The 18,539-nt window shown below is 43.4% G+C and overlaps 1 long non-coding RNA gene across 1 annotated transcript in view; it reads left to right on the top strand.

Annotated features, from left to right (window-relative positions):
- LOC130275442 (uncharacterized) overlaps positions 1-11,927 on the top strand; it is a 41,004-nt gene extending 29,077 nt beyond the window's left edge. The window contains exon 3 of the long non-coding RNA XR_008844781.1: positions 11,230-11,927. This is a non-coding gene — a long non-coding RNA (uncharacterized LOC130275442). The remainder of the gene's footprint in view (positions 1-11,229) is intronic.
- The last annotated feature ends 6,612 nt before the right edge of the window (positions 11,928-18,539 follow it).

Here is an 18,539-nt window from a genome sequence, read left to right as displayed (position 1 = left end):
TTAGTATGAGGAAACCATATAGTGGTTGAATGACATAGCGTGGAGGTGGCGGCAGCATGAGGAGACCAAATAATTGCTGAATGACACAGTGTGGAGGTAACTGCAGCATGAGGAGACATATAGTGGTTGAATGACACAGCCTGAAGGTGGCGGAAGCATGAAGAGACCATACACTGGCAGAATGAGACAGCCTGGAGGTGGCAGCAGCACGAGGTGAACAAATAGTGGCAGAATGAGGCAGCCTGGAGCTGGCAACAGCATGAGGAGAACATATGGTGGCAATATGAGACACCTGGAGCAAGCATCAGCATGAGGAGAACATATGGTGGCAGAATAAGACAGCCTGGAGGTGGCATCAGCAGCATCAGGAGTCCGTAAAAAGACCCCGTGACATAGTGGGGCGGTGGGTGGCAATACCAGTACCCTGTGACGAAGGTGGGTGATAAAAGGAGAACTTGGCATTAGGCGGGTGGCAGGATCAGAATAGTAGCGTAAGCAGGTTGGCAGAAGAAAACGGTCTCTTTTGTAAAAGTGTTAGTAAGTAAGTAAGTATTAAGTAAGTATTGAGGATATGCATTACGTAAAACTTAACTTTTAATAATATTCTTAGGATAAAATACATGTACCCATTTTTTTTTAAATCAAACAAAAGGAAAGGTGTGCAAAAAACACCATGTGCCACCTACAATACCAAGTATTGATGTTATGCAAAGACCTCTAAAAGGTGGAAGGTTTCATTGCAACCGGTGGGGGTAAAAACATCCCTAATCTGGCATTATTAATTCCCTTCTTGGCAAGTTTTACTCGCCCTAAAAAGGGCAGCCCCACACTGGAACCTCTCCCTACTTCCACCTACAAACTCTGCCATTTCCCATGGTTTTTAGGTGGAAATAGGGAGAGGTTCCTGTGTGGGGCAGCCCTTTTTAAGACGAGTAACACTTTTCTCGAAAAGGTGGAAGGGAACAACGTATTGTCCATGGTAGCAGGTGGGGGTAAAAAATTCCCCTTTAAGGCCCTAGTCTCACCCTATTAGTTCCCTTCTTGGGGAGACAGGGGAAGTTTTTATCTCAAATGGTTACAATGTACCATATGTTGTTCCCTTCCATCTTTTAGAGGTCTTTGCATCACATCAATACTTGGTGGTGTAGGTGGCACATGACGTTTTTTTGCACACCTTTCCTTTTGTTTGATTTAAAAAAAATTGGGTATATATATTTTATCCTATGAAAAGTTAAGTTTATCTAATGAATATTCTCAATAATTAATTGTGGTCTGAAGGGGAGGAATGTCTGTAACTGGGGATCATCACCTTAGATATGTATTTCACTATCCATATTTGTGAAGTGTTGGTGTAGCAGCATGGTCAATCTGCTCTGATGCATCAGGCATTGGTGGGTGGAAATCCTGGCTGATCCATGCCTGATTCATCTTCACAAAGGTCAGTCGCTCCACATTTTTGGTGGACAGGCGAGTTCTCCTTGGGGTGACTATGGCCCCGGCCACACTAAACACCTGCCCTGATGGCACACTACTGGCTGGTCACGACAGCTTTTCCAGAGCAAACTCTGCTAGTTGTGGCCACAAATCAAGTTTGGCTGCCCAAAAGTCCAGCGGATCTTCAAGGTGTGTTGGCATGGTCATGTCAAGGTATGCCACCACCTGCTCATTAAGGTCCTGCTCCAGGTCTACCTGCTGCTGATGAATAGCTTCACTATGTTGGTGAAGAAAGCTATTCATCAGTGACTGTAGACTCAGGCTACTTCTAATGGAGCTGGTACTGCTCCTGCCACCCCACCCCTCTCCAGCAGCCATGGCAGTGAAAATTGAGCGCAGAGGGCCACCCGAGTCAGACCTGCAAGAGGATGGGCGATGGTGCATGGTTGGCATCGGCCAACTGACTACGTAGGATGTCTCTGTAGTAGGTCAGTTTGTCCTTCCTTTCAGTAGGTGTAAAAAGGCCCCCATTTTGTGCTGGTAGCGAGGGTCCAATAAGGTGGAGATCCAGAAGTCATCCTGCTGCCAAATGGTGACAATTCGGCAGTCACTCCGCAAGCTCCTCAGGCTCCTCCTCCTCTCCTAGTCAGATGACTTGAAAAACCGCCCATTTGGCGAAACCAAAACTGTGCTCCACTGTGCCCCTCCCGCTCCTCCTCCTCCTTCACTTCAGCCCCGCACAGGGCTCATGTGGCCGTGAGATATAGGCGCCACGTCTCTAGTGCCTTGACCAGCCATTGTTTCCAGCACGTGTTGTAGGAAATGAAGCAGTTGAATGACATCATTCATCCCGTAATACTGACGACTGACTAATAATGTGGCTTCCTCAAGGGGCCTGACCAAACGGCAGATGTCACATATGAGTTGCCACTGGTTGACATTGAAGTTAGACAGGGGAGTCCCCCTATCTGCTTGGATCATCAAGAAATCGGTGATGGCTTTTCTCTGTTTGTATAGGTCCAACATATGGAGGGTGGAATTCCAACGTGTGGAAATGTCGCAAATCAGACTATGTTGGGGGATACCGTTCTGATGCTGAAGCTCAAGGAGGGTGTGCTTTGTGGTGTACGAGTGGCTGAAGTGCATGCAAAGTTTCCTTCCCTGTGTTAGGATGTCTTGCAGATGGGGGAACACTTCAGGAACCGCTTGACAACCAGATTGAACACGTGTGCCATGCAGGGTGCATGACTCAGGCTTCCTTGTTGCAGCACAGACAAGATGTTCTTCCCATTGTCGGTCACCATGGTTTCCATTTCCACTTTTAGTGGAGTAATCCATGATTCGATTTCTTGATGAATTACTTTTAACAGTTCCTCCCCTGTGTGACTCCGTTCGCCAAGGCAAACCCAGTGAAGAACAGCGTGACACCATCATGCCCTGCACACATGGTATGCAGGAGGGACACTGAGACTTGTCCGTGCAGTGGAGGCTGAGGACACGGTGGAAGATGAGGAGCCGGAGTTGCACATTCACAGGCCTGAGAGCATGGAGGTGGAAGCAGCATGACCTGTCCAAGTTGTTGTTATGGCTGTGCAGGAACCACATTCACCCAGTGGGCCGTAAAGGACAAGTTTTGTCCATGACCGTAGTTGCAGCTCCACACGTCGGCGCTGACATGCACATGTTACACACCGACAGGCTCAAGGACTGGCCCACCTTCTGTTCCACAAAATTGTGCAGGGCTGGTACTGCCTTTTTCACAAAGAAATGTTGACTTTGGACTCTCCACCTCAGCTCGGCACAAGCCATCTGTTCTCTGAAAGGTGCAGAGTCCACCACTTGAAAAGGGAGGGACTGCAGCACCAGCAACTTGGACAGGAGCACATTCAGCTTCTGCACTGTTGGATGAGAGGGCGCATACTGTTGTCTCTTGGACATGGCTTCGCCGATGGATTGCTGGCGGAATGACTCAAAGTAGGAGGAGCAGGAGCATCTGGAAGTGGTGGAGCCTTGGCTGGCTGAAACAGGGAGCGGCGTGCCACTGGGTGATGCAACATGGAGCCACGGTGCTCCGAGGCCGCTTCATGGTGACGCTGCATATGTTGACGCAGGACTGTGGTGCCAACATTGGGAACCTAGCCATGCTTCACCTCTTGCATGTGGCCATGTTAACCTCCTCTGGATGCTTGATGAGAGACTGCCTCACCGCCGAGTAGCTGATTTTCCCACCAAAAGTCCGCACTAATTGACTGCTACTGACGCTGACTCCACTACCTCTGGGGAAGGTAGGCTCCCACGAAGCAGGTGTTCTCCCCACGTTTTGCTCCAGACTTTCCACTTCTGCCACCATGCTGACTGCCAACCATGCTACCTCCTTGCTCGCTCAGCTGCTGCCTCACGGCCAACCTGCAACCCTCTTCTCCTGATGATGATGAAGCTCCTTCTGCACCCAGCTCCCAAGTGCGATCGGCTTCATCATCATTGAGTTGTGTCTGCACGCCACTAATGTCCTCCTCAGGTTCCTCAGCAGTGTCTGCTTAAGGAGCTTGAACGCTCGCAAAACCACCTCCCATGCCACTCTCTTCATCACTACTTGCCCGACCAACAGAGGAAGCGGGGGATGTCTCCTTCACTTCTTGGCTGGGCAGTAGCCGCTGACTGTTTTCTATTAGATTGTCCTCAATAAATAGTGGAGCTGAACCCACAGCATAAGAAACTTCTGTGGGGGAGGGAACAGCATAGGACAGAGGCAATGGGAGGACAGGGACTGCTCCCGGGCCATGCCAACTGAGGGTTGTGTCTGAGGAACCCACCGCCTGTTGAATGGGGGTGTCAGATGTCACTTGTGATGAAGTGGATGACCGTGTTAACCAATCTATGATGGCAGATTGGTTCCTGATCGAGACACGACCGCTAGCTGATATAGAGAGCTCAGGCCTCTTGCTGCAACTCCTGCTGCCACTTGCCCCTAGTCTGCTGCGAGCACTCCCTGTGCCAGATGAATTTAGGTCTCTGCCACTTCTCTGTGCACATCCTGGAACTTCTCTGTCTGACATACTTAGTGCGTACATGAGGGAGGACAATACACTCCCCTACGCTGAAAGCAGTATTTGTCTATAACACCAACAGGTGTGTACTTTTGGATGGCCTTTCTTAGTAACTAGGCCCTTAGGACTTTAACACGAACTAAATGGCACACCACTTAGATGTACATATGTGGTGTGCACTTATAAGGGGAGTACAATGCGCTCCACTATGCTTAAAACAGTATTTGTCTACAACACCAGCAGGTGTGGACTTTTGTCTGGCCTTTCACATTCACTAGGCCCTTAGGACTTTAACAGAAACAAAATGTTACACCACTTAGATGTACATACGTGGTATGCACTTATGAGGGGAATACAATGCGCTCCAGTACGCTTAAAGCAGTATTCGTCTGCAATACCAGAAGTCCCAGCCAGTGTGTACTTTTAGCTGGTCTTTTACAGTAACTGGCCCTTAGGACTATAACAGGAACAAAATGGTACACCACTTAGATGTACGTATGTGGTATGCACTAATGAGCGGAGGACAATGTGCTCCACTACGCTTAAAAAAGTATTTGTCTACAACACCAGCAGGTGTGTACTTTTGGCTGGCCTTTCACAGTAACTAGGCCATTAAGACTTAAGCAGGAACAAAATGGTACACCACCAATGTACGCACTTGTTACACTTAATAGAGGACAATACGCTCCGCTACTCAACCAGTATTAGGGACTAATAACAGGTGATTGTTGCTTTTAGTGCTCTGCTCACCCTAACTGGCTGGCTTCTATTAGCTTTTCAGTTATTGTACACACCAGTTCTGCAGCTCACAGTCGCTGTGTACTGCACCCAAAATTGCACTTTCTCTCTCAATCTCTCTCCCTTCCCTATCAGTGCTTCTAGGCTGGATTTGGGCGTGAGGTGAATCGCTGCTGTAAAAATGCTTTTCTGTGCAACACACACTGCTCTCTGCCCCCTCTCTCTCTGCAATAGAACGCTGATGTGACTGTCCGCAAGATGGCTGCCGATTATATAGGGCTGTGACATCACAGTGGTGGCTGCTGATAGAATGCATGCTGCATGTGATGCAGGTTCATCCCACCTACCCTTGTTCCCGCCTTCCCAGAATTCCTTGCCCCATGTCCTCACATGTGGATCCACCATCTTAGATGCCTTGGAGCTTGGACAGCACTAAATGGAGTTTAATTAAGCAATTTGTGTGATCAAATCGTGGCGATATTTGCATTCGCTCCGAAGCAAATTTTTCCTGAATTTCGTAATGAATTCAGATTTGTCAGATTCGATTCGCTCATCCATAGTCAGAAACTATACATCTCACTCACATTCCACCCGTGGCACCCAGTTCCCACTTAGGGACAAGGTATAAGGGGACATGGGCATGGAATGAGGGGACATGACGGGACATAAATATGAAATGAGGGGGCATGGATTGAGGGGAATAGAGATGGAATGGAGGGTAGTGGAAATATAGTAGTCTAACATTCAACGCCTCTGCTGCCCGGGATCCTCGCTCTCCGTTGCCGCCATCACGCCGCTCCGAACGCCGCTACGCACGCCGATCCTACTGGATGATGGGATGGCGTGCATGACGACGTGATGACAACGAAGGAGAGCGCCGGCCATGCAGGGGATCCCTGCATGGAGCAGTCATTCACCGATCGGACACCGAGAAGGCAGGTAAGGTCCCTCCCGGTGTCCTGTAAGCTGTTCGGGACGCCGCAATTTCACAGCGGCGGTCCCGAACAGCCCGACTGAGCAGCCGGGTTAGTTTCACTTTCACTTCAGACGCGGCGGTCAGCTTTGATCGCCGCATCTGAAGGGTTAATACAGCGCATCACCGCGATCAGTGATGTCCTGTATTAGCCGCGGGTCCCGGCCGTTGATGGCCGCAGGGACCGCCGCGATATGACAGGGTTTTAATGTGTATTCGCCATATGTGACACACCAACTTTTCCCCCCCAGTTTTGGGGAAGAAAAAGTGCGTCTTATACGGCGAAAAATACGGTACCCTTCCTTACTCCGCAGCAATCCGGTTTGATAAAGGTCTAAAATGACCGAAACATTACTTTATATGTAAGATTATATAATAAATATCTTCTACTTTCCCTGCAAGTGGAGTGCCACGTCATTTTGCTTATTTGTATATACGGATTGGGACCCTACCTGTGCACCCATGCAATTGGAGAGTGTCATATTCTACTATATGATCCTCACTCATCTCACCATATGTCAAGTTGAGAAGAAAGGTATGACATCTGCTATTTCTAGACCAGTCTGCATGAAATAAACATGTAAAAGAATATTTCCAATCTTCTTAAATTAGGATGCCTAATTTTTCCACAAGGTAGCACTGTGACATAAATAAATCCAGTTGTATTATTCTTCACGAATTTGTGCATTGTGTGGATGTTTCACGTGTTTTCTGGGATTGGACTGATATAAATAAAAACACGGATCAAATAATGCAAACTCAGTAACTTAACCACTTTACGCTCCCTCGAATGTTGACTTTTAGCTTACATTTATATTAGTGCTAACTTTATTTTATGTAACTTTATTTTCTTCTAGGTACAATTCCAATGATACCAAACTTGGATAATTTTTGTTTCTGTTTATGGTTTAAAAAAAAATAATTTGAAAACATTAAAAATAAAAAAAATGTGTTGTCTTCTGACTCCTACATCTTTTTTTATTCATACAAGACTCCATATATGATTACTACAGTCTATAAATTGCTTCAGTCTATAAATGATGGATGGGAACAGAGGACCGATGTGTCACAAGGAGTGTGTATGAGGGTTATGTTTTAACAGGTAATTTGGGGCATTATTTCCATCTTCTTAGGCACCAAAAGATAATTATTCTACCACTGATTGTGTTTCTAAATAAGCTATACAGTGGTCCCTCAAGTTACAATATCATTGGTTCCAGGATGGCCATTGTATGTTGAATCCATTGTATGTTGAGACCATAATTCTATGGAAACATGGTAATTGCTCCTGAAGCCTCAAAATGTCATCCAAAAATAGGAAAAAGTGAGGATTAAAGAAAAATAAGTAGATAACTAATATAGATAAAGCAAATCCTAATATATAAAAGTAATAAAGATCTGCTGGGAGCTGTAAATTACTGTCTATGTAGAGGACAGGAGCTTCTTCAGGGTCAGGTACAGTACACAGTGTCCTAAAAAAGTAACATGGAGCCGCCCTCACCTGGTGTCCAAAGGAGCAGCTAACCCTGGTACAGGTAAGGAGTACAGAACATGTAATACCTCCCTGTACTGTAGGGGGCGCTACCAGACACCAGTCAGTGCATGCAATTTATTAATACAGGTAAAGAATAGTACAGAACATGTAATACCTCCCTGTACTGTAGGGGGCGCTACCAGACACCAGTCAGTGCATACACTTCAGTAATACAGGTAAAAAGTAGTACAGAACATGTAATACCTCCCTGTACTGTAGGGGGCGCTACCAGACACCAGTCAGTGCATGCACTTCAGTAATACAGGTGTTTTACCAGTGAAATGCCCATGACTAGGGCAACATTTACCTCCGCTGTGACCCCCACACTACCCCCATTTCCCACCAAAACATCACGCAACACCATACTTTGGTATAAAAGTCCACAGTGGCCACTTTATTAAATAACAAAACATATTATTATTAACTTATTAATAAATAATCAGGTGAACATTACCTGACCAATCATTTACAACATTATAAAAATGAGTGCAATAACTTCCTTAACTCCCAAAGTAATTCTCCCCACCTAGCCAGAGAGGGACTTGGAGGCTTCCTGATCCTCATGGGGTCTCCTACTTTGCCCTGAGCCGTCCTACACCTAACCCCAGGGCACCGCCTTCAGAGACCCCACCCCTTTGGGCCTCTCCCGCAGGGGTTCACCACCAGAGGCTGGGTTCCGCCCCCCAGCCTCACCATTCCATTTCCTCCAACTTCTATCTACCTGACTCCAAGTCCCCCTCTAGCTCCTGCCGCTACGGCAACTAAACTACTATTCCCCAAAAGTCTCCAAACCCCAAAACCCTATAAGTACAGGGTGGGGCAACTTTCCTGACTGAATTCTCCTCACAACTTGTCCCCCTCCCCTCCTAGGTAAAACATTTATAAACTAACCTGACCCCACGCCCTCCCACTTCACAGACCTGTACTTGACCCCTCACTCTACTTGCTGCTGAAATGCCCCCTGTCATGCACACTTTCATTGCCATTCTGTCCATTCCCGGGTTCTCTTTCTGATTGGTCAGTTCTTCCAGCCATTGACACGTCTCACAGATCTGGACTGTCTGTAGCATTGTATGTTGTGCCTGGTTTCTAGTTACAATGGTCCAGAAATGACTAAAAATATTGTAACCTGAGGCCATTGTAAGTTGAGGGATCACTGTACTTTTTTCTTTCTTATTCCTGCAAAACACTACATAAAATAATGATAATGCACACTAATAAATCATTTAGAATTCTTAAATCACCAGTATGCACTGTATGGGAAAGTGCAATACAAACCCTTAGATCTGAATATTTATTTAACATTTGAATGTTTCATTTTATATATTTGCAATGTGCAATTCCCCAAAATATACAACATACTGTATTTACTCCATAAAAACATATCTCGAGGCTTCTTTACTAAAACTGTGCAGGCGTTATGGAGAGAGAAGTATCTGTTCAGGACAAATTAAAGATCTCTCCTCGTACATAAAGATTCTCAATAGGGTTTTCCATGCTTAGTAATCTGCAGCTGTGCCGGCATTTAATAGTAATACATTTTAACCACTCTAATTTCCATCTGCCTGAAGCAACAAAACCAGAAAACAGCATCTTGTTCATCACGGCTAAAGTGATGGTAAACGGAGGGAAATTCATGCTCGGTTGGTGTAAAAGTAATAAGCTCTTGGAAGGTATGCAGAGAATTCGACACAATTAAAAGCTTTTACCTATAAACTAGAGGGGGGGGGGTGTAATTCATGAGCGTAGACTTTTTTGCAATGTCAAACCTGCTGGATAACTGACCCTCTACCTCCAGAATAGGCCGTTGAGTAGACCCAAATATCTCTCAACCGGAGTATGGGTCTATTCACACGACTGAATTTCCACAGTTCTGGAGTCTAAGCCACCATGCTTTCTGTACCGATTACTTGTTCTCTTGCAGTTTTTTGGGACGCAGACAAAGTTTTTATTTCTCTCATCCATTAAATTGCTCAATCGTGTCACCTTCTGCTAACAGATATTTCCCACATACATCCTTACCGCACCATTGACGCCGCTAAACCACCACTCCAGGCCCTTATTACCTTCTTGCCTTGACTACCGTAACATATTACTAATGTATGCTTTAATAGCCAATCTGGCCTCCCATCAATCCAACCTCAATGCAGCCGCCAAGTAGATTTTACTGTTCAGTGGTTACACTAAGGTTCTGTCCTCTGTCAGTGATTATACCGTGTAAGTGTTCCTTCTGGAATAAGATGAAAAACTCTGCAACTCATTTACAAAGCTGCACCTTCCGTCTCTTTTCCCTTCTGTCCCCGACCTACACTCTAATCAGTCGATGACTAATAGCTATGATCCTTCTTCTTCACAACCTCTCACATCCACCCCGAAGATGTGATCTTTCAATGTCTTATACATAAAATCTACAAACTGTCTTATTTTCCCACAACTTTTTACCCAAGGATCTTGTACTACCTGATTTTCTACGCTATGCATCTTATTGTAATTTCTACATGTGTTGGTCTGATACTGGCTGTAGAATAATTTATATTCTGACATTGCGTACAAGTAGAAATTCCCCCTAATTGTATTAAAATTCCCAAAGCTTTATTTCATTCATTAAAATAATCTGATATAAGGACAAAGAAATGTGTATGTGCTACTTAAAAACACAGCCGTTGCTCAGTAAGGTCACTGTGAGAGTCCTGTAGAGTACTGAGTAGTTCTATAGTAATAAGCTATTAGCTGTGGACATTCACTTATATTGCTACTGGCTTCTATGGCTGCTTATTTAAAAGGTGATGGTAGCCATTGGCCACCCCGACGTTTCGTCAGGCTACGCTGACTTTATCAAGGGAGTCCGGCTTAGCCGGACTCCCTTGATAAAGTCAGCGTAGCCTGACGAAACGTCGGGGTGGCCAATGGCTAGCATCACCTTTTAAATAAGCAGCCATAAAAGCCAGTAGCAATATAAGTGAATGTCCACAGCTAATAGCTTATTACTATAGAACTACTCAGTACTCTACAGGACTCTCACAGTGACCTTACTGAGCAACGGCTGTGTTTTTAAATAGCACACACACATTTCTTTGTCCTTATATCAGATTATTTTAATGAACAAAATAAAGCTTTTGGAAGTTTTATTACAATTAGGGGGGATTTCTATTTTTAGGGCCAACCCCTTTTGGGGGGGGGGGGTACCCCTAAAAGTTGTTGTTTGGAATAATGCCCTGGAATCCTCGGGGGGTATTTATTGTTTAGTTGTGTACAAGTGGCCATAATAATGGCTTTACTAACTCTGTAATGACTCCTATCATCTACTTTAGGTCATTAGCTGTGACATTGTTTTCCTCATTATTCATATGTATATGTATTTCTATTTGTTATTATGTTGTTTGTTTATCGCTTTTAGTGATGCTAAAAATGTTTCACCTAAATCATATTTTTATTTACTTGAATTAATGACTGTATTTATTTGCTTTGTTTATTCACTTTATTTATTTATTTATTTATCTTAGTGGCCATTTTGGAAACATTGGATGAACCATTTTGCCAGATGCGAGAATCTATTGCAAATCTGTCAGATCTCCTCCTCATTCCTATCTAAATGTTTGCTCTTTCCAAAATAATTGTGCCAATCTGATTGCCTCCATAGTGAAATACAGCATACCTCCAACACTAGCAGTGCACAATGTGTTCAAGAAAATAACTGTAGCAGTGTGCTAGTGAAAGTCATAGTGCCCCAAACAGAATGAACTTCTCAGCTGACATAGGGCATTCAATAGGGCCCAGCAATGGATATAGGCAACTAGATGGAGGAGAACATAATGGCAGCCTACACCTGGCCTTATCTTGACTTTGGGTGCCCCATTTTAGTTCTTTCCATCAGCATTTTAAAAGGATAAAGCTGAACAGGAGCTCATAAAGTTGCTTAAGAAGACCCCGAAAATGTTACAGAATAAAAAAGAAAAATGGTTAAAGTGTCCCTGTAACTTAAAATAAACTTTTGACTGCAGAAAAGGCATTTGTGAAGGCCCCTATACAAGCAAAACTTTCCTGGAATATGCCCATTTGCGACACTTTGTGAACTCTCAGGGGAACAAGCTCTCTCTAACTAGGGACCTTACGTTCTTTGAGACACTTTGTATCTCGTCTCCTCTCCCTGGTAAAGCTATTTCCTTGATATATATACTCTTCTTCTCAATCCCCACAGAGGACCAACAACCAGTCTTTAATTTTGAACATAAAAATTTTAATGAGAAAAAAAAATAACTTTTGACTGCAGAAAAGTCATTTTACTGGGTGGATTGGGGCTTCCTGAAGGCCTCCCCAGTTTAGACTGGCCTTGGACCCATAATGCTCCATAGAATCATGGCATTTTATCGCCCTCCACAGGTGTGGGTCCATGTTAATGGCTCTCTCCTATAACAATTCAGAATTGTATCTGCAAGGGATGTACCCTCTTCTCTTCTATATTATCTTATCTGCATGGAGCATCTTCTTATTTCCACACATAATGTTCTTAATATTAGTGGGTTGAAATAAGGAGACAACCATAATAAACAATCATAAACATCATAAACATCATAAACGTAGACAATCTCCTGTTCATTCCCTCTTCCCTTACCTATTTACCAGCCATGAAGCGAACACTTGACTTGGCAACTACAAAATTAACATATCCAAGAATGTTGCTCTGAATGTCTCCCTCCCTGCAGACCTTGTTAATAGCCGGGGTGCACATTATTGCTCTCTCTGTCTCGCTGCAAAAAGTCTGTGGTGCCCAACTCTGGCAGCAAAAACAAGGGGAGAGAAGTGCTTAGCTGTGTGCTTCTTCCTGCTCATCCTAGCAATGAAGGTAGTAACAGGTTTTGTGTCTGGAAAGTAAGGAAGAAATGGCTTTTTACAAGCTGTGAAAAAGGATTAATATTTTGGGGCATAGCAACAGTATTGGCATCCTGGAAAGTGGACAAAAGTAACAGAAAACCCTATATGCAGCTTTATTACAATGAGTGTAAAACAAAAACAAAAAAAAGTCAAACTTATGTTTAAAAACAAGTTTGTACTGCCAAAACAGATACAGGACTTTCTTTGCTGCTTTACTATAATAATTATTATATATGTGGCTCCTACTCCTATCTGTGTTGGTCACTGCTCAGTGTCCCTCTCAGAGATCTTCACCTAAAATCTTCTATCTATAGAATGGCTGCTGAAGCTATGTGCATAGGCTTTTATAGTGGCTTTGACATCACCCTAAACTGCCTCCTGATTGGCTGGAAGAGCTGAAAAGCATTATAAGTTTCACTGAGGTCATGTGATCCTTCCTCATTCTGCTTTTTGCCATGTGGCTGATGATTTTTTAGCAGGTTCGACTGAACTTAACCACCCAAAGTTTGAGTTCTAGCTCAACTTTTAACATAGTTCTGACCAAATTCAGGTTCTATGAAGACAATTCGCTCATTTCAAGTGAGGGAGAAAGTACCCACATGAAATTTAAGGGCAAGCAAGGGAATAACCCCTCCTCTTCAGTGAACTGCATGAAGCGTGAGCAACATTAAGGGAATTAGTAGCCATAAAAGAATAAAAACCAGGGTTTAAGAACAGGGACTAGATCAGCACCAGTTAGAGTGTAAGACTGTAATTTTTATTTAACCTATTAAGGACGCAGGGCATACCTGTACACCCTGCACCCGCTCCCCTGCTATGACGTGGGGTCACGAGCTGACCCTGCGTCATAGCGGGTCAGTCCCGGCGGGTATCAGCAGCCGGGACCCGTGGCTAATACCAGACATTCCCAATCGCAGTGATGTCTGGTATTAACCCCTTAGATGTGGCGATCAAAGTTGATTGCCATGTCTAAAATGAAAGAAAATGCTTCCTGGCAGCTCAGTCGGGCTGATCGAGATCACTGCGGTAAAACCGTGTTGTCCTGATCATCCGAGAGGACGCAAAGAGGGTTCCTACCTTCCCCTTCGGCGATCTTTTGCTCCATGCATGAGATCCAGGCTGGAGCAGCAGAGCGCCGATAGCACTGATCAATGCTATGCTATGGCATAGAATTGATCAGTGTCTGCAATTGGAAGATTCCATGTTATAGTCCACTATGGGGTCTATACATGTGTAGAAAAAAAAATAATTTAACCCTTTCCCTAATAAAAGTTTGAATCACCCCCCTTTTTCCATAAAAAAAACCACGTAAACAAAAATAAATATAGACCGCATGGTTAATTAAACCGCACGGTCAACGTTTTACGCTTTAAACATACAAATTGCTGTGCAAAAAGTTGTACTTTTTTAACAGTAGTAAAACAAAATAAAACCTATATAAGTCGGGTATCATTTTAACCGTATGGACCTACAGAATAAATATAAGGTGTCATTTTACCGAAAATGCACTGCGTAAAATTGGAAGCCCCTAAAATGACAAAATGGCATTTTTTTTTTGTTTTATTTTGTCCCACAAATAGTTTTTTTTGGGTTTTGCCGTAGATTTTTTGGGTAAAATGACTGCTGTCATTGCAAAGTGAAATTGGTTGCACATAAAACAAGCCCACGTATGAGTCTGTAGGTGGAAAACTTAAAGTGTTATGATTTTAAAAAGTGAGGAGGAAAAAACAAAAGTGCAAAAACGGAAAAACCTTGAGTCCTTAAGGGGTTAATTGCATGACAGATAAACAATAAACATGTGCCCATAAAACGAGACGGTCATTGTTTAATAATCATGTCAGTAGAGCTGCTGTATTATAGCCCTGTTTACACCATGATATTGGTTACATTTCGGCTTTGGACTTGACGAGATGTAGAGCGCTAATTACGTTCTCATATTTCTATGACCAAGTTTGAGCTGTATCACAGCAATGAGAAAAGATTGCATGTGTCATACAAGACAGTTTAAAAGCTGGTGTCAAACCAGAGATTTATCTACTGAGTCATGTTCATTAATCCCTAAAAAACGTTTTTTTGAAAGGAAAATGTCAGCCGACTTAACCTTTAGTTAGTGTAAAAGAGTGGCCTGATTAATTTAATATCTGATTAACCAAATGTCTCCAGGATGTCTGTCTGTTCCTCAAATCAGGGCAAACGTTATCTGTGTGGGAAGAAAAATGAGAAATTGTAATACGCTGCTCTATTCACATCGGTTTAACCCCATTGAAATAACAAGTTTTACTGCAGTGGAGACATTCGTAGCACTGTCAAGCGGCAAAGCTAATTCTTGTGATGGAAGCGATGCTATTTTTTTTTCTTTTAGATTGATTTCACTCAGAATTTTTGGGACAAAAGCCACTGCGGTTTTCCGTTCTGCGTTTTAAGAAGAAGCTAGAAGTTGATCCATCAGGAAGAAATATGAGACCTTCTTTTATATATCCTTTTGAATCCACTTCTGGCTTTGGCCCCAAAACAGTAGCGTTACACAAATAAGGCTGAGTTCCCATATGTAAGGCTTTGGCTTAGTTTCCCTCCGGTGTGCACAGGAGGGAAAATTATTGTACAACTGATCCCATTCATTTGAATGGAGCAGTTCACAATCATCCAACGTCAGAATTTTTGGTGAACATGTTGGATGGCACCGGACAGGGGAACGCAGCAAGCTGCATTCCCCTGTCCGGTGCCGTCCAACATGTCCAGCCATCGGCATCAAAATTGAGATGTTGGATGATTATTAACTGTCCCATTCAAATGAATGGGATCAGTTCTACCATTATTTTCCCTCCGGTGTCCAGAAATTGATGCTAGAAGGAGAAAAACTGATGCTAGAACTGATCACATTAATTTGAATGGGACAATTCACATTCATCCAGCATCTCAATTTATATGCCGGATGGTTGGACGCACCAGAAGGCACAGGACAGGGGAAACAATGGATGCTGGATGATAAACAACTGATGACAACTGATGCATGTTCTCATGAGTTATGGCATCCATTACGTCGAGATCTAGGCTGCTTTCACCTATGCCGTACGCCAGATACATGTGAACCCAGCCTCACACAGTTCTGTTAGGCTGGGTTCACATATGTACGGCATAGGTGAACTTAGGCTGAATCTCAACGTAACTGATGCCACAACCCATGACAACATACATCAGTTGTCACCAGTTGTTCATCATCGAGTGTCCATTATTCCCCTGTCCTGTGCCGTCTAGCATGTCCAACCATCTGGCATCCAAATTGAGACAAATGAATGGGATCAGTTCTAGCATCAGTTTCTCTCAGGTGCTTTCTTTCAAGCAACGGTGGAAAAGATGACTGATGCCGGACATATGTGAACGAGCCCTATGTTTTACTAATGCGAATCTTAAAATCACAATTGCTGGTCACCTTTACATATAGACATTACTGCAAACTCACCTGCCCTGATCCCAACTTTCTCTGAACTATCGTCTCTACAAGAAATGTCTGCTCAGCTGATCTTTGGCTGCAATGGTGACCTCCCTAAGCCAGAGTTTGAGTGGGGAACCATAGTGAGCAACAAGATGGAAGTGACACATATATAATACTCTTCCTTAAACATTTTGTCCATATGAGACACAATTTTTCCACACAAAAATGCACCCAATGTTTCTTTTTTTTTTTTTCAACTACTGGACATCTGCAGCACTGGGAGAGCAAGTAAAGTAAGTATTGAAGCATTTATTTTTTTAATGTCCGGAAAGCCATAGGGTTAAATGTATTATCCAGTCAAAAAAATAAATTAATTAAATTTCTGATAGTAGGGGCTGTCCAACCACTAGGACCCCCACAATCTCAAGAACGGGGCCAGTCTCTCCTCGCTGCATGGAACGCCAATAGCTGTTCCACTCCCAATACTCCTGCATCTCCAAACACATGCATGCTCTAGTGACTATTTAGCTTGTTAATGTCATTATCAAATACCTCCCCCATAATGGGCCATGTCCTGGCCAGTGATTTGCTGAGGGTCAGTGTCACACTCTGGGCCCTGACGTCACTCCGGGCCCAGTCGTCCGGGGGACGAAGTGGGTCACCATTGCCACCTCCAGAGGTGATGAGGTAAGTAAAACTTAGTTTTTATTAAATGCTATTAAAGGGGTTATCCTCCATAAGGTGATTTTAGTATGTACCTGGCAGACAGTAATGGACATGTTTCGGAAGGGTCTGTGCTTGTCTTGGGGCTAAAAGACTATGTTGTGAGGTTACCATAATGATGTGGTTATCTTTTTGTGAACTGGCTATTTCCTGTTGGAATTTGTTCTACAAAGCCCTAGTTCCTTTTTTGTAACTGTGAGGTCACTTTTCTCCCTCCCACACATAAGCTACCCCACCCATTGGAACACAAATGAGCTACATCCATTCAAAAGACAAGTGTTTTCTTACCAGGGAGTCTCCAGCTGTTTAAAAAATACAATTAGTTGTAGAATTATCTCTTTTGCACCAAGCGGTAGCTTCCTTCATTGAAGCAGGACAGGCTCCCTGTCATCACCTGACTAGTGATGTCAGGTCTCGGCTGCACTGCAACCTGGGAATATCTGAGACCTAAGTAATTTTGTATGTTGTTAAAAATATATATTGGAACAAAAATTACAGAAGAATTGCGAGACCAGCATCACACACAGGTACAGACACTATATTATGAACTACACTAATATTACAGCCCCTGTAGCCCAGTCAAATAAAAAAAAACTTACCCCTTTAACTGTCTTACTACTAGCTGGATAACCCCTTTAATGCAGTCTTCCCCAACTTGTGGCTCTCCATCTGATGCAAAACTACAACTCCCGTGAAGTGAGTCTGCCACTGTCCGGGCTTGATGGGAGTTCCAGTTTGTAACTAGTGTTGCTCACGAATATTCGCAATTCGAATATTATTCGCGAATATCGCATATTCGCGAATTCGCGAATTTCGCGAATATAGTGCTATATATTCGTAATTACGAATATTCGTTTTTTTGTTTTGTTTTTTTTTCACAGTAAACATCACAGTGATCACCCCTCTCTGCTTCCAGCTTGTGTGGTGTAAAGAAGGCTCTAATACTACTGTGTGAGACTGGCGTGCGAAAATTCGCATATGCGAAAATTCGCATATGCTAATTTTCGTATATGCGAATTTTCGCGTATGCTAATTTTGTATATGCTAATATTCACATATGTTAATTTTCACATACGCGGAAATATAACGAGAATATAACGAATATGCGAATATTCGCGAATATATCAGGAATATTCGTCCATATATTCGCGAATATTCGCGAATTCGAATATGGCCTATGCCGCTCAACACTATTTGTAACATTTGGGAAACTCTGCTCTAAAGCTTGGTAATTGCAGCCTATATTCCTTTATTTTGCAGCTATAACATCAGATGTCTTATAAAATGGTGTAAAATGCTGGATAGCAAGTTGTCAAGTGTCCAGATAATTTGAGAACATGAAATCACTGACCTGATTTGTTGCCGTAGCTCCATTCACCAGCTCTAAAATGTTTTCAGAATGGTCATAAAATAATAACACAGTCAATGCTCAGGATTAGTGTAGGAGCAGCAACGCTCTGGAACAAGAATAATGGACCACACTAGATAAATCATCGTAACAGCTTAGGATTTTATTTTATGGTTTGTATACAGCCGTACTGTCTTATAGCTGTCCCTGCAACAAGGACGGCCAATGCTCTGACCATAAAATATCATAGTGGAGTGACCATCACAATGTTTATGGGACAAAAATGGTTAGTAGTGTACTCTTTCCAATGTTCCAAATGTTACTCTTTCGTTACTAAGTAAAAGTTAGGACTTATTTAGAAATTGTGCAAGAAAATGAAGTGGATCCGCCTTACCTGTGTGGATGATGACGTGGGCCATACCAGGGAGGGGAATCTA

The sequence above is a fragment of the Hyla sarda genome, chromosome 6, assembly GCF_029499605.1.
Source record: "Hyla sarda isolate aHylSar1 chromosome 6, aHylSar1.hap1, whole genome shotgun sequence".
Lineage (NCBI taxonomy): Eukaryota > Metazoa > Chordata > Amphibia > Anura > Hylidae > Hyla > Hyla sarda.
Note: the sequence above shows the minus strand (reverse complement) of the source record. Positions and strands in the feature narration are given on the sequence as shown.